The sequence below is a fragment of the Desmodus rotundus genome, chromosome 3 (genome assembly GCF_022682495.2).
Source record: "Desmodus rotundus isolate HL8 chromosome 3, HLdesRot8A.1, whole genome shotgun sequence".
Classification (NCBI taxonomy): domain Eukaryota; kingdom Metazoa; phylum Chordata; class Mammalia; order Chiroptera; family Phyllostomidae; genus Desmodus; species Desmodus rotundus.
Window position 1 is genome coordinate 66,814,077 of NC_071389.1, and position 24,507 is coordinate 66,838,583.

The 24,507-nt window shown below is 39.6% G+C and overlaps 1 pseudogene across 1 annotated transcript in view; it reads left to right on the top strand.

Annotated features, from left to right (window-relative positions):
* Nucleotides 1–19,679, top strand: part of LOC112309151 (activated RNA polymerase II transcriptional coactivator p15 pseudogene) — a 56,867-nt pseudogene extending 37,188 nt beyond the window's left edge. The window contains exon 2 of the transcript XR_002975217.1: nucleotides 19,280–19,679. The product of XR_002975217.1 is annotated as an activated RNA polymerase II transcriptional coactivator p15 pseudogene (transcript). The remainder of the gene's footprint in view (nucleotides 1–19,279) is intronic.
* The last annotated feature ends 4,828 nt before the right edge of the window (nucleotides 19,680–24,507 follow it).

Genomic DNA, 24,507 nt, shown 5'->3' on the forward strand with positions numbered 1-24,507 from the left:
AGTAACTGTTCAATAAAATATAGCTATTCTTAAAAACAAACAAATCTGTAGTAGAACTTTTGTGTCCTGATTTTTTTCTACACCAGTGTCACTTCTACATCAAGCACTTTTTCTAGATTTGTCTTGCTTTTCCCTTGAAATACAGTGACCAGCTTTAACTATGTTCTGACTAATCAGCTGTCGTGTAATGGAAACCTGTAATGCCCCTCAAAGACCACACCAAAGATCAAGGCCAGGAAGGGCTGTGCCTTTTCCTCTTATACCACTCACAGTGCTCGGCAGTAATTTCTGTGGTATCGCAATCATTTGTCTTCTTAAACAGAGGATAGAAATAGAACATTATACAACACCATTTACAAATACCTAGAAAAAGTGATTTTACAAACTTTATGCAAAAATGAACAAAAAAACCCCACCAAGGCTGTTAGCACATCCAATGTTTGTTAAAGTTTGGAAAGGGGTGAGTAAATACTGTTAATATATTTTTTAAATAATCTTTAATATGCTAAGAATCCCTACAAAGGATGCATGTGGAAAGTTATCAGCATAACCATTTGAGTAATTTGCTAGTCATAAATGACCCTCAGCAAAATGCAGGGATGTCTGCAATACCTCAGGAAATCTATCAGCTTCCCCTCCAGCCTGCTCTTCAACACCGCCCACCAAACGGCCCTACTTCACAACCATATCTGAACCCTTCTGGCCACAGCCCTGCAGCTAATCCGTTCCCAAAGCCCGAAGATAAAAATTGGTTAAATATTCTAGTTCCAGCCCTTCTTATTTTTTCAGTCCTTCATCAGCATTGACCTGGAATAGCACTCATTACTAGTCTTACCCCTTTCTATTCTAATTAGTTTACCTCACACAGCCTGCTAAGTAATCTAACAAGAAAATGTGGAGGAAGAGTGCCCCACCCACCTGAAAAGTGCCCTAATCCTTGGAGCTTCTGAATGTTACTTTACATAGCAAAGTAATTAAGATTTTAAGCCTAAAATAAAAAGATTGTCCTGGAATACCCACGTGGGCCCAATCTAATCACATGAGCCCCTAAAAGCAGAGAACTTTCTCCAGCTGGAGTCAGAGAGATATGGTGGAAGAGGAAGAAGAGACACATCTTGGAAGATAGAGTTTTGACATGCTGCCAGTGGCTCTGAGACTAGGGGCCTGTGAACAGGACCAGAGGAGCCTCTAGGAGCTAAGGGCACCCCCCCGCCCCGCCCCCAACCAAGTGACTGCAAGAAGGAAATGGAGACCTGTGTCCTATAACCATAAAGGGCAGGATCCGGCCTATGACATGAATGAGTTTGGGAGCAGATTCTTCCCCAGAACCTCCAGTAAGAAACAGAGCCTGCTGGAAACTTTCTTTCAGTCTGATGAGACCTACATTGGACTTCTAACCTATGGGTGTCATTTTAAGTTGTGGTGATTTGTTATGGCAACAACAGAAGCTAATATACAAGGGTTCGCTGCTCAAAATTAACAAGGGGCTCCAGTTACACAAAGGGTAAAATCTAAGCTCCTTAGCATGGTATAAAAATTTCATCATTCTCTGCTCCCCACCTGCCCCTCTGGCTCGCTCTCCCAACATTACCTCCCTCCCCACTCCTGTCCTCCTGACGCCCCAGTTCCCTGAACGTATGCTGTTTGCTCACTTCCTGAGTGAGTCCACCTGGCAGACTTTAGCTTATTATTTAAGTCCTGACTGGAAGCTACCTCCTCTATGAAGATCTCATTAACTCTCCCAGGCAGCTTCTATTTTATACAGTCGTAAATACTTATTTAGCACCTACTATGCGCCAGACATTGTTCTAGGTGCTGTGAACATGACATTAAAAGTCCATTGTTTCCTGGAGCTTTCATTCTGGTTGAGAGGAGGGGGGAACATATAGTAAATAAGCAATCAAATGCATATATAATTAAGTTCACATCATGATGAGTGCTGTAAAGGAAATCAATAGGTTGTTCATGTGATAGTGTTCTGATGCAGAAGTGACTTTAGGTAAGGGAGCCAGAAAAGGCTTTGAAGGTAGGTCTGTAGGATAAGAATAAGTTGGCCCTTAAAGAAAAGGCATGAAAGGGCAGACCAGAGAGAGGAATCTCGAGTGAAAGCTCCTGGAACTTGGCATGTTCCATGTAAAGAAAAGTTGACAGTGGAGTGGGAGAGCAGCACTGAGGGGCATTGTTGGCCAAGGTGAAGCCAGAGAGATACAGGCCAGGGCCACGTGGTGCGGACCTTGCAGGCTGTAGAGAGAGTTTAAATTTTATGCTAAGTGCAATGGGAAGCCACTGGAGGGTTTTGAGCAGGACAGGGACATGATCTGACTGACATGTGAAGACCCTACTCCACCTGTTCTGTGACAAATAGACTGTAGAACTGTAAGCATAGGAATAGGAAGAGGCATCGAAAGGCCATCCCCACAGTGGGAGAAGGTGGAGGCCTGGCTGAGAGTGGTAGCCGTGTGTAAGGAGAAAGGCAGACAGACTGAAAAGACACCCAGGAAGTGAAATTAAGAAGTTGCTGATAGATTAGCCTGGGGATAAACTCTACTAAATAATCCTTAGATCCAGTCCTTCTCCTTAATTTCTTGATTCCTTTCCTTGGAGCTGACTCCAAGGTTATAGTTTGGATGGTGGATGATACCATTTACTAAGACAGGGAAGCCTGGAGGAGGAACAGTTTGGGGGTGAAAAATAATCAAGAATTTTGTTCGTATATATTAAATTTATGCCTCATAGGCACCAAAGAGGAAATGTCAAATAACTGTTGACATGTGCCTGGAGCTGGAGGTAGGTCAAGGTTAAAAAGTGAAACTTGAAGTTATCAGAATATAGGTGGTATTTAGATTTAAGCACTTTCCCCCCAAGATTTAACTGTACTTTGTAGAGACCTCTGATTCAACAATTATAATACTGGTTTATAATTGCATTGTTGCATGACTGTCTTCCCAAAAGACTGTAAGTTTTTGAGGCAATGAATTGTGTTTATCTGTTTTCTCCTTTGTGTATACTCAATGCCTGTTTATATAACAGTTCTCTCTCAATAGAGACAGAGAGAGAGATAGAGGTATATATACTCATTAAATCTTCACAAGAAACATCATGGAATAGATAATACTATTAGCATCCTGTTTTATTGATTTTATAGGAAGGCAAGTAAATTGCCCAAGGTATATAGATACACAGATAATAAATGATAGAGGAGGGAATCTAAACTCAGCATGCTGGTCCCTTGGGTTCCAGCTGTTAACCAGCCAGGTGTAACAGCCTCTCCAAGAATGTGGTTTTGTTAAATGATGTTCAAAGTACAACATCATATTTTAGAACAAAATGATGTGAACACATTATTGCAATTTTAGAATTCTCACAAATGGGACTCTGTCCCCAGACCTCTACTCGAGTTAAAGAACCACTGGGATGCACAATGCCAGTACACATGGAAGAGAGTGTGGAGGTGTGCTTCCCAGAGTTGTGCAAAATGGTAGAACCCCTTGTCCGATAATGTAGTTATCCCTACACAGGCTTGGGTTTGGGCAATCATTCAAAAGGATTTCATTTAGGATTAAGATTCTTGGGCCCTACCTTATATTTAACCTGAGCATTTTGTTATCATGTGAAATATAGGCAATTGTACTGGGTATTCCTCAAATCCCCAATTGCACAGAAAAGGGAGGAATCGAGTGGGAGCAGTGGAGCAGGTAGCACTACTACACAATGTTTACTACCCTGGCTGGTCTGGCTCTGTGGCTTGAGCGCCAGCCTATAAACCAAAAGGTTGCTGGTTCAATTCCTACTCAGAACACATGCTTGGGGTGTGGCCCAGGTCCCCAGTTGGGGGGGTGTGAGAGGAAACTGATTGATATTTCCCTAACCAAAAATTATTAGAATTTCTTAAATGAAATTTTAAAAATATCATTTTTAAAAAGTATTGGACACAGCATGACCTTAAAGAATCAGACGCTATAAAGGAAAAGATTGAGTATATAAATATTAAATATCCAGGCATGGGAGAAAATATTCTCCCTTCCCTTCTCTCTTTCCATCTCTCTCTCTTTCTCTCTCTCTCTCTCTCTCACACACAGACATATAGACATGCACATACCTACCACCACCCCACAATTACAGGGGTAGGCAAAAGTAGGTTACAATTGTTCGTATGGAAAATAATACAATAATTAACAAATAATACAAAAATAAACTGTGTTTTGTATATTCACAACTGTAAACCTATTTTTGCCCATCCCTGAATACCCATAGTATATAAAGAGTTGTGGAAAATCAGCAAATCAAAAACTACTATAAAGGACACATGGACAAAACCAAGGGGGAGGGTGGAGGTGGGGGAGGGAGGTGGGTTCACCTGGGGTGGGGTGGAGGGATGGGGAGAAAAGGCATACAACTGTAATTGAATAACAATAAAAATTAAAAAAAAAAAAGAAAATCAGCAAATCAAAGACAAACATCTCAACTGAAAAATGGGCAAACAATGTGTAGCAGAAAGACTTTAAAGTGGTATCCAGTCTTCCCTACCTCCTGATATTTATACCCCTTGAGTAATCTCTTTAGTGTGGGCAGACCTATGACTTGATTCTAACCAATACAATACAGCAATGTTGATGAGAAGTCACTTTTGCGATTAGGTTACATAGGATTGAGACTTCTGTCTTGCTAGCTGACTCTCGATTGCCTCTCAGCTTGCACACTTTGATGAGCAGAACTGCCACGCTGGAGAGGCCCACATGGCAAGGCACTAGTAGTGGCGTCTGACCAACAGCCAGTAAGGAATTGAGGACCCAGTCCAACAGCCCTCAGGGAACTGAATTCCACCATCAACCATATGAGCTTGGAAGTGGGTCCTTCCTCACATAAACCTTCAGATGACAGCGTAGCCCTGAGAGAGACCTTGAAGGAGAAGACTCAGCTAAGCCATGCCCAGCCTCTGACCACAGAAACCAGGAGATGATCAGTGTATGTGTTAAGTCATTAAATTTGGAGTCATTAGTTGTGCAGCCACGGATACTAATACAATTAATAGGGGGGGAAATATAAATGATTAACAAACACACTTTTGAGAAAATGCTTACTCTCATTAGTGAGTAGGAAAACAATACAGAAAAATTACAGCGAGATATCAATGTGTGCCTATTAGGTTAGTTAAAATACTAAAGATTGAGAATTTCTAATGAAAACAAGAGTAAAAGGCAAAGAATTCTCTCATACAGTATTGGAAGTAGTGTAAATTGGTACATTTTCCTCTCTGGAGAGCAATTTAGGAGCACCTTGGAAAGGTTTAAATATATAGACTGTTGACTCAGTTTAAATCACCTCTTGGAATCTATGCTGCAGAAAGAATAGAAATATGTATCTCAATGTGCACTGCAGCATTTTATGTTGTAGCAAAATACTGGAAATTACCTAAATCTCCAGCAGTGGGGGGTGGGGTGAATAAATTACGCCACAGTCATACGATGGTTGTCAATAAAGGTAGATCTGTGCGTGCAAACCTGGAAATGTATTCATGATCTATTAGTGGGTTAAAAATCAGTCTGTATAACAATCTGTTTAGTATGACCCCATTTCTAATGCTATAGGCATACACGTACATACATTCATACATACACATGCATGTGCCTAGGAAAAGGTCTGGAAGGATGCACACCTACTCTTACCAGTGGTTGCCCTTCAGGTGTAGGGATAGAGCAGATGAGAGAAGGAGTTTTACTTTGTACTTCCTATTGTTTGGATTTTTTCAGGGAGCAACTCATCCTTTTTGTACAATATTTGTAATTCTTAAAACAGTGAAAATAAATAAAAGGAAATAAAAAACAAAACTAAAGCATCCTTTCTTTATTGAAAGAGAACTGTGATACTCGACTTCGTTGTGTAACAAAAGAACAGTGAAAACAGAAACAGATGTCCCTCATTCAAGCATGGAGAAGGAAGCTAAAATAGGACTGGTTTAAGAATGATTTTTGAAACAAAAGTAATCTTTTTTTTTGGCTTATAATCTATACAAGCACATATAGCTTACATTTTTTTCAAAAAATCATTTTATAAATATAAAGGAGAAACAGAAACAACTTGTTCATTTTACCACTATGAACAAAAAAATGTATTTGATGACGATCAACATTTCATCAAATAGAAAGTGCCCGAGAAAAGATACATAGAATAAAACAAAATGAAGGAAAGTATTTCTCAAACAGACCAAGATTATATGTAACTAAAAGAGGAAACATTCAGGTTGAACAATACAGAGTTGCCATTTTTATAAGTCAAAAATAGTAGACATTAAGTAGTTTTATATTATTCAACCAAATATATTTAAGAGTTTCTGCATTATACAAGCCTTTGCGAAAGGCCCTGTAGTCCTTTGCAATAGAAAAAATTTTGCAAGTCCTACAGAATAGCAAAAATAAAGAAATTTTAAAATCTCAAGTTTTGTTTGTTACCACTTTTTTATAACCTGTAAAACTTTACGGGACAAACCTGAGACCCCACTTTATTTTCTAGACAGAAAAACTATTTTTTCATAATGGGTTACAAGTACAATGATTCATATTTGAAGGCATCATTCAGATGTCCTTTGTGCCTGATTAGTGGTCAAAGAAGAAAACAATTTTTGAAATTTTTTAAATGATTTTTAAAATTAATTTCCAGAGGGGAAAGGAGGGAGGAAGAGAGGGAGAGAAACATCAACGTGTGAGAGAAACATCCATCAGTTGCCTCTCGAATGCCCCCAACTGGGGGCCTGGCCTGCAACCCAGGCATTTGCCCGTAATCAAATGGTGACCTTTTGGTTCGCAGGCCAGGCTCAATCCACTGAGCGACACCAGCCAAAGGAAAACAACTTTAAAAATTATCTTTCATGAAACTCTGGTACTCAAAATGAAGAGATAAAATTTGGAGAAAGCTTTTCCACTGACAGTTAAACTTTGAAACAATCTCCAGATAAAAGAAAAACATCAAAATTCAGTTTGTCCCAAATCTAACTTCATTTTTTAAGAGCAAAAGAAAACAAAAACCCACTTAGCTGTAGACAAATGGGTTGGTTTAATAGCATAACCTGTATATCATTGGTCCAGATTTTTAAAATATGCTATCAGAAGATGGAAAATATAGTAAAAGTAGAGAAAATAATTTTCCTTTTCAGATCCTTACTTTACCCCTTCAAAATGCAGTTCTACCTAGAAATTCATTGAAAATTCATGAAAAACTTCAAATATGAATTAGTTTGTTTCATTAAAGCTAAGATCCCATCCACAAGCTATTTTTACATTTTGAAGCATAACTCCACAAGCATTGTCCCAGTTCTAATGTCGGAGTCGTGTGCGTCACTGAAGACTCTGCCCTGTTTCAGTAAAGGATTTTTTCACTGCAAATAACAGATATACGCTCATATAGCTGAAGCAAAGGGAAGACAAGACAAAAAAGAAAGAAAAAGGGAGAGAGAGAAGGGAGTTGTTGGATGATAGTACACCTTTGTTGCATTCTTGTCTTTCTGTAGACCATTTTTTTCTCAGCTTTTTGACATGTAAGGTGAGAGATTGCTACCTGATTTCAGGTATTAGCTAAGACTGATTAGTATTAGCATCTCTGAAAGCAAAATTCTGTAGTCTTTAACAGAAAGAATCTGATTGGCCCAGCTTGATATGTTTATTTCTCACCTAATCAATTGTGGGTAACGTCTCATAAACTAAATGTGGCTGTAGGAGCTACTCCCATTAAAGGAGGACAACACGTGTGTGTGTGTGTGTGTGTGTGTGTGTGTGTGTGTGTGTGTGGCGTCGCGAGAGGCAGGCAGAGGAGGGGGAAGGGTGTCATGGCCTAATATATACCCTGATCTTAAAATTCTGTCTGTGTTTTCAGGCTCACAATACATTCTGAAATATAGGTGTATCCATTCGATCCAGTCCATATTTGTATTGTTTGTAATGTTTGTATTATTATTTGTCCAAATTGCAAATACATGTATCAAAAACAGTAATAAAAATTTACAATGTTGTAAACTTTCAGAATGATGATATCATGGCCATATTTTTATTTTTACAAAAAGACCAGTGCGGTAGGCTGAATAGAGATATCCAAATCATAATCCCCAGAAGCTGTGAATTTTATCTTCTATGGAATTTTGTAGATGTGCTTAAATTAAGGATATTGAGATGGGGAAAATATCCTGAATTATTAATGTGGGCCCTAAATATAATAATGATGTGTCTTTGTAAGACTTACAAGATAAAGGAAGTGGAAGTTTTACCACACAGAGGAGAAAGCCATGTGATTCTGAAAGCAGAGCTCGGAGCGATGTTCTTGGGAGATGAGACAGAGGCCGAAAGTCAAAAGTCAAGGAATGCAGGGAGCCACAGGGGCTGAAAAAAGGCAAGGCAACAGATTCTTTGACGGAGGCTCCAGGAGGAACCAGCTCTGCCAACAACTTGGTTTGGCTCAGTGAAACTGATTTTGAACTTCTGACCTTCAAAACTGTAGAAGAATAGAGTATGTTGGTTTAGGCCACCAAATATGTAATTTCTTAGAGCAGCCACAGGAAACTAATATAATCAGCATATGAAAGTCCTTACATTAGAACTTAAAACTTACTTGCGCATCTTATTGCTTGACTCAAAACTGGCCTTTGTCCTGGCTGGGGTCAGCGCGTCATAACGACGCACCAAGGTGGTGGGTCCGGTTCGTTTCACAGTCAGGGCACATGCACGAGTCTACCAGTGAGTGCACAAGTGAGTGGAATAACAGATGCTGTTTCTCTCTCTCTCTCAAATCAGTAAATAAAACATTAAAAAAAAACGGTGCCCATATATGCTTTCATTTCCTTTATCTCAGGAAATTTTAAAAACATGTCCTTTATTTTACAAACTGTTTTTTTTTAATAGGAACCATTAGTGTAGTATGGGCTTTGCCATTTATTTTCTTGCCTAATCTCTTTTAGAGAGCAATGCTTAATCACTGATTCATTAACAAATGTATACCTAGCACCTATTTATGGGAGATTAACTCTGTGGTATGCTTCATGTGGGATACCATGGTTGAATGGCAGATATGATTCATGCCCTCACAAAGCTTATGGTTTAATAAAAAAGAAAAACAACTTACCAAAGATTACAATACAGTGTGAGCAGTGCTAAGATTTGGAGAAGTACAAATGTTATAAAAGTGCATAATGGGCAACTCACCTACTATGGGGACAGGAAGGGAAGGTATCTCAGAGGAAATTATAGTTGAGTTGAGATCTGGTCTGATCCCTGGGAATACAGGGTGTAATGACACAGTCCCTGCCCACAGGAGGCTTATAGTTAAATAGGGTTCTAGGCCATAGAAACTACTAACCTCAGCCCAAAGCGATAAGAGCTACAAATGTGGGAAGTGTAAGGAGCAGTACAGAAGAAAGACACCATGCCTAGATCTGCGCTGAGGCGGGGCACCAGAAAAGTCCTGGTCTTTGAACTGAGTCTTGAAGGCAGTGTAGACTAGTTCGGTGAACAAGGGATGAGGGATGCCCTAGGGCAAGGCAGCAGTGTGTCACTGCCGGACACGGGGCAGAGCTGCTGCTGACCAATAGGCAGGGATTCGCTATGTGTGGCCACTGATCCCTTTTATCATAAAAATTTAGTCATGAAAACTTTCAAACATAAAGCAAAGTTGAAAGGATATTACAGTGAGTACCTGTATACTGCCTCCCAGATCCCACTATTAATATTTCTTTGTTATTTTGTCCCATATCTCCCCACACAAATTTCCAAACTAAGAAAAAAAATAGGTGCTAATGAGCATATTTTTAGGCTATCATAGATTACCATTTTTTGTAGTTGTTTCCAAAGTCAGACTTCCACTGGAATCAGAGATTATATGAATATAATTTTCATAAGACCTCAAATAAAGAAATTAAGGGTGTATTTGTGGTATTAAATAAACAAAGGAAAATACTATTATAGAGAAATATAACCTATAGACTCTATAATGCTTTAATCTATCAAAAAGTGCCTTTTCTTTTTGTTATTTTTGTTTTTGTTTTATTTCTTGCAACTATAAAAGGGTTTATGCTGATTAGGAATACTGGGTTTATGATTTAAAGTACAGTTGGTGGTCTAAATTCCCCCATTCAACTGATAATTGGATTTCCAGTTTCCAGATTTTTATGAAGGTTATACTGTCAGGCATTCTTAGGATTTTTAAGGTTTAATACACTTTTTTATGGTAATTTAAGTATTGAATATGTATTATAAATATGAAGAAAATGAAAAGATGTGCTGAGAAATCATCTCTCTCTTATAAATGAATGCTTTGCTAATGCACATTCCATGGGAGAAGGCTTTAGACATGAGGCATTTCTGGGAACGCATGCAATCTAATTTGGAACCATGCCTTAGTTCAATTGTCCTAAACTTCAGTGCACGTAAGAATTGCCTGAAGGGCTTATGAAAGTGAAGGTCTAATTTGATCTCCCAAATTCTAATCAGTAGGCCAAGAATAGGCTCCAGAACCTGCATTTCTAGTAAAGGGAGCAGACAGTGCAAGAGCACATTTCCAGAGAAACCACTGAACAAGTCCAATTCCGTGACACTCAGGTTCGACTGAGCATTTATCCGCTTGGACGCGATATTCATGGACTTTTACTGAGCACTTATTACACGTTGCTATTAGTACTATGAGGACAGGTTATTTGAACTAATCCTCCTGCTAAATACAACTAAAAATGATGGATGAAATCTGTTTTTTAAAAGCATCTTAAAAGCATGTTAACATTAGGTAAGAAATTATCAGGGCAAAATCTAAGTGAAGGGAGGAATCCTGAGACTGACTGAGAACTAAAGCTACTTACACTGTAATGGTGCTTGTTGAAGGAGGGAGAATTTAGGGGCAGTGTTCATAGTTTTGGCCATGGACATTCAAGTTGGGAAGTCTAGTGGGAAACCCCCACCCTCCATAAAGCTGGGACTCAAAAGGGCTAGACCCCAGGGTGGGATGACCCAAAACCAACTCCTCCAACCCTCACTGCTAGAGCAAATAAGGAAAGTTGTCCTGGTTCTGAGCAGTTGGGGAAAAGAAGAGGATCCTTGTATGGCAATCTATAGCCACAAGTTGGCATTTGTGCTGTTTTTCAGCCCAAATTTATATCACCTGAGTAGGGCAAAACTATTATATCATGTAAGCAGAAGGGAGGGTGGATGGTTGTAGAGTGAGAACTTGCCAGGGTAACCAGGGAAAAGGGTACCTGACGTTTGTTTCCCCACCCTCCCTTCCGTTAGCAAGGTGATAGTTCAATTGCTCCAGCAAAAAAGCATAAGCAATCCTGGCCGTATGGCTCAGTTAGTTGGAGTATTGTCCTGTACACCGAAAAAGGAGGCAGGTTCAATCCCTGGTCGGGGCACCTATGGGAGGCAACCAATCAATGTTTCTCTCTCTCTTCCCCACCCTTCTCCCTCCCACCCTCTCCTCTCAAATCAATAAACATATCCTCGGTGAGGATTTTAAAAATACATATAATCAATGTAATTCACCTGGCTCTGATTTCTTGCTCAATTTATTGCTCAGTAACCTGCTGATTAAAAATTTACTTCTCATAGAGATATTTTTATAAGCTCAGAATATATTAGGGAGTAAATACCAGAATTTTGATAATTATATAAATTGGCATTCTGATTTATATTCCAGTCTTTTAGGCCCAGGAATATGAGTTTTTCCCCTAGACAGTACTCGTTTCTGGCAGGAATTGTTTCTCAGGCTGCTGGCCTGAAAACCACATCCTGCCTGTGAAGTCTTTTGTGAGTTACTGCCACGCTGCTAAGTCTTGCCCGGAGGCCATCAAGTCAGGCCACCGACCCATTTCTTCTGAACAACCATAGGACATTTCTCCCCAAAGCCAGCACACTTAAAAGTACTATTTAATTGTTTTCCCCAGAATCTATATAGACCAAGAGCAAATCGGGTGTGCTATCCCTGGAAAGAGCACTGTCCTTGGGGTCAGAAGAACTAGGTTTCAATTCCACCTCTGCTACTTACTAGTGTGGTGTTTACGGACTGTTGAGACAATTTCATCATCTGTAAAATGGAGTTGATAGTATTCACCTTACAGTATAACCATGGAGATTGAACAAAATAAAATATATAAATATGTCTAACATAATGCCTGACATTTAGTAACAAATGTCAATAAATGTTAGTTACCTTCCTTGCTTCATTCCATTACTTTTTCATAATACAGACATATTTTAAAATTTTTTGTCCCTCCTCCTATCAAGTTTGTATGTGGAAGGGCCGGTGGTTGGTTTGTTGCTGATGATAATCACAGTAAGGAGAAGAGCAATCTAGAAAAAATCAGTGCCAGATTTATCAAGGCAATTTGGTTTTCTAGATTTTTTTCTCTTGCCCTTGTAAAAAGAAGAAAGGAAACGGCAAACAAGATTAATAGTGACCATAGCAGTATGAAGAAAGGCAGTGCAGGGTGATGTCCTAGAGGCCAAGGGAAGAAGGCATTTCAAAGATGGAGCTATCAAATTATTTTAGAAGATCAAACCAGTTCAAATGTTGTAGAGAAATCTAGTAGAATGTTCCATTTGACTTGGTAAATTGGAGGCTATTGGTGGCCTTAGCAACAGCATTATCAGTGAACTAGGTGGGAAACCAGTTTGCAACAGGTTGAGAAGAGAGAGGAAGAAAAGGAAGTAGACCAGAGGAGTTAGGACAAATGTTTTCAAGTCTGGCTATGAAAGGAAGGGAAGAGATAAGCAGGAGATCTGGGAGGCGTGAGATTGGGAAGTTTTGTTTGGTCAGTGAGGAAAAGCTGTAGAAGTTAAAATGCCGGCCCTGACTGTCCTGGCGTGGCTCAGTGGGCTGAGCATTTTCCTGAAAAGTGAAAGGTCGAAGATTCAATTCCCTACCAGGGCACATTCCCGTTTGCAGGCTGTTCCTGGCTGGGGCGCTGGGGTGAGTGCGAGGGGCAACTGATCAATGTTTCTCTCACACATCAGTATTTCTCTTCCTCTCTTCCTCCCTCTCTTCCCCTCTGTAAAAATAAATAAATAAAATCTTAAAAAAAAAAGAAGTAAAATACTGGATGGAGTGGAGACAACAGAGGGGGAAAAGCGCAAGATACAAAAGGCTGGCTGTAATGGAGGAAGGGAAGCTTCTGAAGAGGCAGCAAAGGCTGGGACCAGGGCTCAGGTGGTCAGGTAAGCCTTAGAAAGAGGGACACCTATTTCATTGTGACAGGAAAAGGCAGGATGCAGACACAGGTTCATTTACAGATTTGGAGCCAGGAAGTTGAGGAAGTGCTTCTTGGACAGCTTGTGTTTTCTCGTGAAGTAGGAATTTAAGTTGTCTTCTGAGAATAAGAAGGAAGGTGGGAGAGGCGTAGACATTGGAGGGAAGTGGAAAAGCTCAGAAAAAGAAAGTGTCTGGAGCATGGAGGGGAAAACTGACCAGAGAAACATAACAAGATTGCAGAGCAGTGCTGAGGCCCCGCTGAAACTGACCACTCTGAATGCATGCTGGTACAGATACATAAGGCTCTGTGGTTTTCTTCAGGCACTGTGGAGGGACTAGCTGGGTTTTCCCATCATGTTGCGCAATAATGGGCTGCTAAGTACTTCAAAGCTGCTTCAGGGGGTGCGGGAGGAGGAACCTTGATTTGTAGCAGTGGTGTAAGTACTCCCACCATGACAGCCTTCAGGCCACCAATGTGATGTCCCTGAACTCAGTCTTGGGACTGAGGGGCACACTCAGTGAACTCAATGGCACACTGTTATTTAGTTGTCCTGCCATACAGACATAATAGACTTAAAGAGCCTTAAGCACCCAGAAAATATTAAAATGAGTAAAATAATTAAGAAGTGATGCATTTTGATTTACTACTTTTGTTTTTATATAATTTCCTTAATTATAAGTTTATGCAATTTAATTTTTTAAAAGATTTTATTTATTTATTTTAGAGAGAGGGAAAGGAGGGAGAAAGCAGGACAGAAATATCAGTGTGTGGTTGCCTCTCATGTGCCCCCTAATGGGAACCTGGCCCACAACCCAGGCATGTGCCCTAGACTGGGAATTGAACTGATGACCTTTGGTTCACTGGCTGGCACTCAATCCACTGAGCCACACCAGCCAGGACTATGCAATTTAATTTTTAATAATTATTTTAATACTTGGTGTGCAAAATTCCTGAAAACTGTCCAGCCAGCACTCTTGGGGACGGCATGAGCTAGTTCCAGCATATCACTGGCTGTGGCAAACACGCTAGGGCTGGGTAGGATTGGGGGGAATGTTGCTGAGACATAAATGACAAGATTGCTTTCCCAGGCAGACTCTTCTGGGCCTGGCAGAGGAAGCCTCAGTTCACTAGGAGTGGGGGCTGAAAATGATTGAAAAAGCTTGTCTCTGGGGAAGGGATGAGGGTGTTAGGTGGGACATGAACCAAAAGTCAAACAATTCCTTCTTGGAGTAGTTATCACATTTGTACCTATTTTGCAGCCCTGAGTTTTCTCTCACTGTACTGTAAGCAGTCTGATGGAGGAGGTTGCCACAGCCTGGGGGAAGGATGCTGCAGGAGAAGAGCAGGGAGAAAGAATGTGAGTTCCAGGGCAGGAAACTTGGGCCCCTGCATAATGTCAGAAAAAGGTCATCTCTACAAAAGCAAACCCAGCTGGGAGACTTGCTGTTCAAAGTTTCCCTGAGCTGTGTTTTGTTACAGGTTGGCAGGGAGATAACTTCGGGGATGGAAGCTTTTTTTGGTTCCAAAATTATACTATAGGAATGAAGGCCTGCACTTAAGTTTCTTCTTTCAAGTAGTTTACTAAATAAACTAGACAAAAAAAATTTTTCTTAAAAGTCTCTGTATAAGGTACAAGAATAATTTTGTTTCAATTCTGTTCAGTACATGCTTCCAGTACTGGAAAGTCACTTCCTTCAGAGAGCTAACGTATTAATGGCGGCCATTTGGCTTTTATAATTCTGACTGGGTGTAATTCAGAATCATGTTTGGTGCCGAGGGACCTCATCAGACACTCAGCATTTTCACTCTTTCCAGGGAAAATATTTTAAAGAGTGGTTGTATTGTCAACATTTCCCTGTTTGTAAAAATCCTGCCAGGTCAGGCTGCGGTTGCGATTGTAAGGACATTTGGAGATTTTACTATTTTTGATCAGGTTTTATAAATAGTAACAAGCAAAAGAGGAGAATCTAGGGGGAAATAGGCAAATTTATTAACAATAAGAAGAAAAAGGCATATGTTAGTGCAGCATTTTCCAGAGTGGTTATACTATGGGGGGGGGGGGGTGAGAAGTTGGGGGTGGGGTTTATGGGAAAGGCAAACATCATAGTTGGCAAGACAGGGCATTAAAGAGAAATTACCAGTTACTGTCAACACCATTTCATAAAAGAAAGCTATTTTAAGTTCAGAAAAATAGTAAGAAAAGAATTTTTGAATAAAACAGAGTCCTTTAAAAAAGAATACATTTAATTTATGAGAAAACTCAGCACAATTGATTTTATTTTCTTCATTCAGGACTTAATAGTGAAAGCATTTTCGTGAACCTTCGTAGGAAAATGATATTTGTGTTTTTAAAAATGTAGTGATTCTTTCTTCTACATTTTTGATAAATCCTTAATGTTCTGCTATGAAAGGAAAGGAATAGAAACAAATAAAGGGGTAGTGTGATGTCTGTAGTTTAAAAAGGCAGCTTTCTTTGAAAAGGCAGAACCACAGGCCTTTCCCATGGTTCTGGCAGGAAGCAGAAGGACGTGATCGGAGGCAGGCACGACTACACGCGCTCTATCTGGCACAATGGGCAGGGCATGGCTTTCAGAGCTGGGCCAGGCCTAACAATGAAATATCTGAAAAAGAAATGAAACTGTCTCATTCAAATAGCATTAAAAAGAATAAAATACTTAGATATAAATTTAACCAAGGAAGTGATAGACCTGTGCACTAAAAATTATGGAAAGAAAGTGATGGAAGACTTTGGTGAAAAAAAGTGATAAAAGATAGTCCTGGCTGATATGGCTCAGTGGATTGAGTGCCAGCTTGTGAACCAAAGGGTCACAGGTTCAATTCCCAGTCAGGGCACCTGCCTGGGTTGCAGGCCAGGTCCCCAGTAGAGGGCGCACGAGAGGCAACCACACATTGATATTTCTTTCCCTCTCTTTCTCCCTCCCTTCCCCCTGTCTAAAAATAAATATATAAAATCTTTTAAAAATTCCCTGTCAAAATTACAATGGTATTTTTCACAGAAATAGAGAAAACAATCCTAAACTTTATAGAAAACCACAAAAGACCATGAACAGCCAAAGTAATATTAAGAAAGCTGGAGGTATGACGTTTCCCAATTGCAAACTACAAGGTGGTCAAAAACAGGTGTGCAATTGTGAGTATGCAACACATAGAGTTTATTCACATATTATTTTCCATACAAACAACTGTAAGCCTACTTTTGCCCCACCCTGTATACTACAATGAAGTAGTGATTATAACAGTATTGTACTAGTATGAAAATGGATACACGGATCAGTGGAACAGAATAGAGACATTTATTTCTCATTCCCAGAAATAAATTCCTACATATATGATCAACTAATATTTGAGAAGGGAGGCAAGACACTCTATGAATAAAGACTAGTCTCTTCAACAAATGGTGTTGGGAAAACTGTATAACCACATGCAGAAAAATGAAATTATACTCTTCTTTTACACCACAAAAATTAACTCAAAATGAATTAGACCTAAACATAATTAAGAAGTACAAATTTATAGTTACAAAATAATCACAGGGCTGTAAAATGCAGCATAGGGAATATAGTCAATAATATTGTGATAACTTTCCCTGGCTGGCGTGGCTCAGTAGATTGAGCGCCAGCCTGTGAAACAAAAGTCACCAGTTCGATTCCTGGTCAGGGCACATGTCTGGGTTGCAGGCCAGGTCCCTGGTTAGGGGTGTGTGAGAGGCAACTGGTCAATGTTTCTCTCACACATTGATGTTTCTCTCCCTCTCCTTCTCCCTCCCTTCCCATCTCTCTAAAAATAATTAAATAAAGTCTTAAAAAAATACCTATGTATGTTGCCAGGTGGGTACTAGAAATTTGGGAGGATCACATTGTACCCGCTATGCTGTGTAGCTGAAACTAATGCAAAATAATATTGAATGTATACTATAAATAAAAAGTGTTGGCAAGGATGTGGAGAAAAGGGAACCCTTATGCACTGTTGGCGGGAATGTAATTTGGTTCAGCCACTATGGAAAGCAGCATGGAGGTTCCTCAAAAAATTAACAACACAGCAAGTTCTCACTCAACATTGTGATATGATCTTAGTACAGTTTGGAGACCCATGCTGGACCTTGCTCCAGCGCATAGGTGTTTTAACATATGTAATGATCATGAATGTTCTGTTTGTTCTAGAGAATGTGTGCCTCAGAGATGATGTGCAATGAGAGGGAATGCACAAGATAATACCTATCACATGACATATGTTTTTAAAAATGAGGGTTGCTTGTTAGGTCTATGCCTAACAATACGTAATAATTTCCCCAAGAAACTCATTAATCCTGGGTGTCAAATTGCTGGGCAGCCCTGTATTTCACCAACAATAGACCTGGGGTCCTGAAAGGCCATTAAAATGAAATGAATAACCTAATCTCTTCTGTAAAATCGGTACAGGAGTCTCATTTACACATATCAAAAAATTATTCCTATCCAAATTAAGCAATTAGTAATATAATATTAAGGCAATTATATTAGACGTTTTTTCTAAGACATTGAACTACATCAAATTATTCCCATGTTGTCTTAATCTCCAGGCCAGGTATTTTACAAGGACCATGTGTTATGAATATTTGTGCTTTATCTGGGTTTCTATGGGCCAGAAGGGATACTCATAATCATAATATGCATTAAACATATATACGTGAACTGCAATATAATGGACAATAGTAAACTATTTTGGAGCAATCAATAAGGAAGATTAAAGGGGCTAATGCCAGTGTTCGAAAAGGAAGAAATTCAACTACCCACAGAGAAACATTAAAAAATTACTAGGAAAAGTGGTAAGGTATAAATGAATGAATAAATGAATATATAACAGTCAGCAATGTGTCCAGAATGCTTTTTAAAAGCACAGGCTTTCCTAGCTCAATAGCTGAGTATCTTCACCAGCATCTCATCACATATACATGTATAAGTCCAAATTTTTAAAAAGTGATATTTTAAATTGTGCTTGGTAAGCACAATTCAATGCACTTTGAAATAATAATTTGGCAACTTGATAGAAGCAGGGAGAAGCTAGCTCTGTTGTCTGAGGAAAGGGCAGTGAAGAACCACATCCCACCTTTCTCATTCTGAGTCAGTTGTTGCTGTAACTAGCTCATGCCAGCTGAGCCAGTGGCTGCCGTACCCTCTCTCTGGGTATTGCTGTCTTTAGGTCTGGCACAATGTAATCTTTCCCCAGAAAGGAAAGAAATTCTATTACTTTGGTGCTTGATATGAGCTAGCTTGTTAGCTGTGTGCTATCTAATCTGATCTCCCCTCAACAGCGTTATTGATAGGAACATATTAGCATCCCAGTTTTGCCAATGAGGAAATTGAAGCCAGGGAACTAGAAAGATTTGCCTGTTTCATGGCTAATCTCCGTAGAAACCTCAGGCTCCTCAAACCATCTTAATGTGTTTCATACCACTCTAGCTGCCTCTCCTGGCACAAAACCCATACTGTAAGAAACTTCTGCAATATGCTATCCCGTCACAGACAGGAGACCAAGCCCAAATTAGCAGGAAATGGTTGCTGTTTGGAGGGCCACACAGGAAATGCCAACCCAAACAAAAAACTTCTTTTTGCTTTCAAAGAATGTTTGGATTTAAATCTAGGAGACATTTATTGAGTACTTTCTACGATCAGACCCTGTGCAATATACTTTCACATAACTGTTATCAAAACAAATGATTTTATTGATATGCACTAAGGTAATAAAAGTATCATATTTAAAAAACAATGGATTGTACCCACCCTGGCCAGGTAGCTCAGTTCCTTAGAGCATTGTCCCGATATGCCATGGTTTGACCCTGGGGGCACATACAAAAAGCACCCAAGGAATGAATAAGTGGAACAACAAAATCTCTCTCTCTGTCTCTCAATCAATAAACAAATTTTTTTTAAAAATGAATTATACCCTATGCTTAAAGAGGGACACTTTTAGAATTTTGTCTGTATCTCCTCTTCTAAGGAAAAGGACGTGATTACTGTCTTAAAAGCCAGCTCATCTGGGTGAGTTGCGAGTGAGTGAGCACAGGGTGGTTCGGGAGCTGGTGTGGAGCAAATACCTAAATCAAAGGAACTTGTTTCTTCAAGCTCTTCTGGCAGCGATTCTGACAGTGAAGTTGACAAAAAGTTAAAGAGGAAAAAACAAGTTACTTGAGAAATAGCTGTAAAGAAGCAAAAGACTAGTGAAACTTCAAGAGCCTTGTCATTTTCTGAGCAGAGCAGCAGCTGCAGAGATGATAACATGTTCCGATTGAGAAAATGAGCGCTCGGGACTTTAAAGGAAAAGCCTGAGCTGATGTTCGAGAATATTGGCTGGATCCAGAGGTGAAATGAAAGCAGGAAGAAAAGGTATTTCTTGAAGTCTCAAGCAATGGAGCCAGTTGAAGGAACAGATTTCTGACATTGATGATGTAGTGAGAAAACTGTAAAATCAGAGCCATTGGATTGTTCTAAGGTGCTTAAACCTGTCTTTTTACTTTGGCTTTTGTTATCTGAACATTGTTTTCTAAGCTATTGCATATTTGGATTGCAAAACAATTTGTAAGAATACTTTCTTAATGTGCATTATTAAAAATGTTCTGAATGAAGCTACTCGTCAACTTTATTGAGGATCGCTTTGCATCCACCACCTAGTGTAAAACAAAGTCAAGTAATACAATCTAAAAAAAAACAAAAACAAAAAAACAAGCTCGTTTGAATGGCCAGACATCAGCTTGTAGACCTTTAGTTTGTTCTTTTATTTAATCAAGCTCAGTGTTTTTCAGTCCTTCTATGACTAAAAATTAAGGCTGTATATCCATTTTAGACAATTTTCCAGGACGATTTTAAGACAAGATGTTGCACCATCCGGCTGACTTTAAAACCTAGGGCCTGCTTTGGGGTCTAGGACTGGGGAGGCTGCCAGTAATTCTCCTGCTGTCCACGAGGGTATCATCCCCTTCTTTAGGGGAACAAGTCTTCTTTCCTGCACTCCAGCCCTGTGGTCTAAATGGGGATGGCCATCTTCTCATATGCTTGCCTCCCTGGTCCCAGTGATCGCCCAAGAGATTGGCACATGATCCATGTGAGAACATCACAACTCTCTCCCAGGATTTGTCAAAGCGGAGCTACAGAGATTCACACACACTTTCTCCTTTCGTGTTGCCATCCTCTGAAGGGGGAGCCTGGAGCCACGAGCGCCCCCTTGAGGAAACAGACAGTCTTGACGGTGCCGGAGCCTTTGGCGCTCCGACTAGCTCTATCTGGCCCTTCTCATGATTTCACTATGTGGGTCAACAGATTTATTTGTTTTCTTAGGCAAAGATTGGTGTTTTGTCTCATTCAACCAAAGAGTTCTGATTAAATATATCAATGAAATATTTTCTCTTTGTATACCTACCTGAAAGGAAGTATGCTGTAATAGAAAGAAGGCATGCTGGGCTTGAAATATTAGAACTTTGAATATTATGAAGTATTAAGTACCTATTATTGACACACCGTGTTCAAATAGAGTGTGAAAGGGAACTGGACCAGAACCAAGTGGTTCATTCAGCCCAGCTCAGGGATTAGTCAACTTGCTCCTAGGACCCAGGTAAATCAGAATTATCTTCATAACCAAGTTAAGATGATCTACTTCATGTGGCCCATTCCCCATCAGGTTGTGGGAATCCATCCTCTGTTAACCTGAGGCATAGGGACACAGCAGGGCCCTTGCTGTCTTTCCAGGCACTGAGCTGACCCTGAGCACAAGCATGGCGAGTGTCAGTCCTGGACACGGGCTGCAGTACAGACACAATTACTCACTAGAAACGCTGAACAGTTGAACCACAAGGGCAGGGAGAAAGAGTAGGGGCATCTAAAGCCTCACAGAACTAGTTTTAACTCTGCTGTTTACTAACTCTGTGAATCCTCTGAGTGCTAGGTTTTTCTATAAAGTGAGCACAATAATACTTTCACCTTTAGTGCTTTCATAAGAATTAAATTAAATTAAGTATGGAAAGTATAGGTATAATGCCTGCAGATAGTTAGCACTTAATATATGGTAGTTGTGGTGATAATGATGATGGTAGGTGATGATAATGATGGTATTATTTTGACTACATTATTCTCATTCTTTTCTGTAGAGACATACAGCATGGGAAAGTGGTTGTTTCTCCTCAGGTTCATGTGATGAGTTAATAAGAAATATAGGATTCAAATAAGTGACTCATTTCAGGGATTTGTGTGTTCCTATGAGCCAAAGTACTCAAATGATGGAAGTGCTTAATTTCATGCAAGAAGTGTGAATCACTATTGTTTGCTTTATTTAAATGAAAGTATACTTCTGTTTAAATAAATAAAATGTAATGGAAGTATATTATTTAAGTGTCTTTTTTGTTTCTTTTAATAAATTTTAAAAGTATTTTATTTTTTATTTAGAGAGAGGGGAAGAGAGGGAGAAAGAGAGGGAGAGAAACACCAATGTGTGAGAGATACACAGATCAGTTGCCTCTTGCACATCCCCAACTGGGGGCCTGGCCTGCAACCCAGGCGTGTGTCCTGACCAGGAATCGAACTGGCCACCTTTTGGTTCACAGGCCAGCACTCAACCCATTGATCCACACCAGCCAGGGCTATTTTTAAAATGTCTTAGGTCCTAATTTGGAGTGGTACTTTCTCTTATACTGGAAATACACTTCTAAATCATTTCTTCTTGGTTTGATTTTTTTTCAAAATTTTAAACTTTTCTTCATATTTTTTAAAGGTAAGACACTTTTTCCTGTATTAGCAAAGAGAAAATGAAACTATCATATTTCCCCAAAGAGCTATCTTGAGGAAAAGCAGATCCTGGAGAGGATATTATTAACTGCCTGGTTCTTACAATTGAGGCCTCTTCTCAGACAACTCTGCTGTTTAATCTCAGCTCTCACCAATAGCCCTTTTCTCTTTTGATCAAGTGTTTAATTTCCTTGAAAGATTTTCTCAGATTTCAACTCTTACTGAGAGGATTTTTCTTTTACCCTAACCCTTTAATGGCTAAATCTTGCATATCCATTGTTTCAAAAAAGGGTATTTCTGTTCATCTAAGTAAATAGTTCAAGGATTAGCTCTTCTTTTCTTGCCTGTTACTACTGAAATGAGGAATTATTTGGACACTCCTTTTGCTAAGTGACTACCTTGTAAAAATCAGGTACAATTAAGCATTTACAAAAAACAATCGCAGACAGCTTTCAATTACCTACAGCAATATACGAATAGACTAAAGCATAGCTTACTGAAAACCGATAAAGTCCAAAATCTGATTTTGGACATTTTTTTACTTTCTTCCAAGTAAAATGTGTGTGTTTAACCCTCATTTCAGTTTTTCTTACAACCCTTAAAAACGTTCTAATTTTAGAAAAACATGAAATATTCATAAGGAGGTAACAGGAAAAGAAGAAAGAAGTGGCCAGGATGACACAAAAGTCTAAGGCTAAAAATTATTTCCCTTAATATTTAAATATTCAAGGATATTATTCCTTTTAAAAACAAATAAAATAATAGTAACACATCAGTCCGGTGTGGCTTTTGCCAGCTTCTTCCACGGACTTCAATAAGGTTTCAACTTATCTCAGCCCTAACTGTAAACCTTAGCTGGCTCCCTATCTGGGTTAGGTCCTGAGTACTAAAGAATTTGGCTTCATCCCAAGGAAAGGTCTGGCCTTTGTCCTCAGCTTCTGGGAGGTACTTTGTCATAAGAGTATCTTAGATTAGGGTAGGGGCTGGCCACAGCAGATTTTAAGATAAGGCTGGCCACATCTGACAGTCTTAGGGTGGGGGCTGGCCGCGTAAGAAAGACTATCCGTGGAGCTTTGGGTCCCGCAGTACCACGGAAGACTGAGTGCCCCCACATGCGACCAATCAATCATCAATCAGTCAGTCAGTCATGCCTGTGTAATAAAGTCCCGATGAAAACTCTGGACACCAAAGCTCAAGTGAACTTCCCTGGCGTGCAGTACCTACTCCATGCGACCGTCATGCACTGATGCCGGGAGAATAGCGCATCCTGGCCCCACACATGAGGGACGATGGAAGCTTCACCTGTGAAACTCTCTCAGACTCTGCTCTTTTTTTGTTGTTGTTGACTTTTATCCACATCCTTTCCCTGTAATTAAACTGTAACCATGAGAATAATAGCTTTCAGTGAGTTCAAAGTCACTCTAAGGAATATAGAACTTACGGGTGATTTGGGAAACCTCCAAACTTGAAGTTGATGGACCCAGTGTTAGGACTGTGCCTCCAAACTTTGAAGTTGGTCTAACTGTGTGTTACTCCTCTTCAATTCGCCCACAGTATTCTGGCACCAGCTCTATGACAGCACCAATGCATTGTTCTTTTTGTTGGTTTAAAAAATATTTAATCATGTAATGGCAAAAAATGCTCAGATAGTAGAAAAGGTATTACAGTGTGTGGTTGTTTTATTAGCAGTAATTGTATAGTAATAATGGGTGTGTTTCTCATACCTTGTGGCTTAACCTGTTTACTAGTTCTAGTATTTTATTGTAGCATCTTTGGAATTTTCTACATATAATATTATGTCATCTGTGAATGAAGACAGTCTTACCTATTCCTTTGCAATCTTAATGCATTTATTTATTTGCTTTACAGAAGGGTCAAGCAGAGACATTTTTGCCTTGTTCCTGATATTAGGGGGAAAGTATTTCATCTTTCGCCATTACACATAATATTAGTTGTATGAAATCACTGTTTAAGAATTTTCAGAAATACAGCAAACAAGATTGTACATCTTGATGGCAGAGTCCTCTGTTCCTCCGATTGGTTTAAATAAACCCTAAGTACAATATTTGACCCAAATATTTTGCAAGTTGGGAAACATCAGAGGCTGGAAGGAGAAATATAGAAATAGAGATAGAGACAGAAGGGTAAAGTGTGACTGATTCATCTGAATGACATCAACCAAAATGATTCTGTCAATGGGTTTAACCAAGAAGGCATGGAGGGAGGGCCTGGATAGGAAATAACAAATATCTAGACAATGCCCAGTGGCATTTCCTTAGCACAAAACAACTTTATCTCAAGATAAGAGTGAGTGCTATCTGAAACTGAGAGTTGGGGAAAAGGGGCTCCCCGAACTGGCATTATCTGTGTGCACAATGGTGTTGGGAGGACTGGCACAGGATGTAGACATGCATTAAGGGAGAGCAAATCCCTTCAGCGTGAAAGTGGAGCTTGAAATATTACATTAGGCAAGTGTGCCCGCTGCCCTGTCCATTAGATATTCATGTTGAAATCCTTGTC